This window comes from Propithecus coquereli, unplaced genomic scaffold, assembly GCF_000956105.1.
Source record: "Propithecus coquereli isolate 6110/MARCELLA unplaced genomic scaffold, Pcoq_1.0 Scaffold30, whole genome shotgun sequence".
In the NCBI taxonomy this organism is placed as follows: domain Eukaryota; kingdom Metazoa; phylum Chordata; class Mammalia; order Primates; family Indriidae; genus Propithecus; species Propithecus coquereli.
Window position 1 is genome coordinate 7,444,836 of NW_012148619.1, and position 2,307 is coordinate 7,447,142.

The window sequence follows — 2,307 nt, forward strand, 5'->3', positions numbered from 1 at the left end:
AATTTTACCCAGGATGCGTTACTCATTTTTACATATCGTGTCTACTTGCCAAAATGTTAGAGGTGACTTACAATATTATATATCTCGAATGTTCTCTGACTATCCAAGCCCAAGCCCAGGTAAAAAATTGGGATCATATTAACACTAATCACTCAAGTTCAGTTAGTTCTTGTTAATACTAGTGTCACGTAACCAAGCTAGGTAACATCTTCTTCAGTTAGAAAGCCCAGACTGTTTCTCACATATGTTCACTGATAAGAAATTTCTTAAAGCATAGACTCCCCATTGTTCCATGTGACAAGGCCTATGCAAAGGCTCTTTGGTTTGCTGAGTCATCTCTTGGTGATTCCCTATACGCCTGTACCCACATTTACTTAAGCTATTATATGTGTGAGCTTAATGGGATATCTGCACCCAAATCAAAGACACTTATATACATAATATATCCTTTACTCTCACCCATCATTCTGATGGATAGAATAAGTTTCTTTTTGTACTATCCTCAAAGTCTCACAAAGTATGAAATAGTAAAAAAGTAATTATGTCACTTCTCCAAAATAAAAACTCTGAAAAGATAGCAAAATAAAGACAACTGGAAGGGATGTGACTTGAATTTAACCAGTTCTGGGTTTCCAAAAAGAGATCCAGGCATCCAGTAATCCTGAGTCTTACTCAGGAAGGAAGCTAACATGATAGAAAACCAGACAGAAATTCAAAATTGTACTTTTCCAGTGGAAACATATCAGCATCCAATATGGCACATGCAAGAGCTGCCATTTTTCTTCCTCCTTTTATTTCCTTCATTTTGAGGAGGTCCTTGATTCCTTCTCTAATCTATATAAGCAATAAATTCCTTGAAATATTACCCATAGGAAATTATATTTTAATTATGCCAGTCTATAACCAAGAATAATTAGAAGTTCAATATAGATATTGGACTCTTTCAAAACAAATGAAATGCTATATTAATTCATGTCTAAGCAAAATTTTAATGTCATCTCTCCCAATTCTGTTTTGATCTCTCTCACACACACTGTAGTGGTTCCCAAGTTTTCTGAAACTTTTTCATGATGTCAACCTCCACATTTCATCCTTTCTCTGCAATTAGATGCTGATTGGGGTGGATTCTGGGGCTGTGGTTTCTATCCTGCTCTTTTCTCTAGCTCACTCTCTGTCATCCCTCTGGTCATTCTTTATCTATGTCAATTAAATAGGAACACAGGAAATAAGCAGCATTCCCTTGTTTTCTTACTGTTCTCTTCATCTCTTTTCTAGTTGATAAGACATATCTATAAAATTTAGGTGTTCCTCTGATATATTGATGTGGACTTGAGGTGTTAATCTGGGTAAAGTTTTTAGGGCCAAAATGCTTACTTTATTATAAAGCTGAGATGCTTAAGTGTTTATGGGCAGGTTCTGAAGGTCACACAGTTCTATCAGAGAATAAACAGAAGAGGAAAGGCCATTGGAAAGGTGGTGAAGGAACAGTGGCAGGCTGACAACACTTATCTTTCTTGACAATGTGTTTTATCTACTCCTGTCATGTTCTACCATGTGCAATGGTATTTAGAAGGGGTTGAAAGAAAAATGGGAGAAGATGAGAAATGTTGAAATGGGGGTTTTATATAATCCTAAAATCAACTTTATTGTGATACAACTTAAATATAATGAAATGCATCTACTGTAATTGTATATTGCTATGAGTTTTGACAAATTTATATGGACATGTAATCTCTACTACTATCAAGATATAAAACATTACCCCTAAAAGTGAATCTGTGCCCCTTTATAGTCCATCCTCCAGTATGGTTCCAAGTAACCATTAGCCTGATGTCTGCCATTGTCAATGAGATTTGTGTTTTGTAGTTTTCAAATAAATGAAATCATATACTATATACTCATTTTTATCCGTCTTCTTTTGCTTAGTGTAATATTTTTGAGATTTATTCATGTTGTGTATCAGTAGTTCATTCTTTTTGTATTGCTAAATAATATTCCATTGTATGGATATCCATAATTTATTCACCAGCTGATGGACATTTGCATAGTTTCCGTTGTATTATGAACAAAGCTGCTGTGAACACTCACCTGTCTTTGTATGAATATGTGTTTTAATTTCCCTTTCATAAATTCCTGGGAGTGAAATTTCTGGAATGCATAGTAATTGTACTTTTAACTTCATAAGAAACTGCAAACTGCTTTTCCAAGTGATTGCAACATCGTACATTTCTACCAGAAATATAGTAAGAGTTCCAGTTTCCACACATTCTTACCAACACTAGGTATTGTCACTGTTTTAAATTTTAT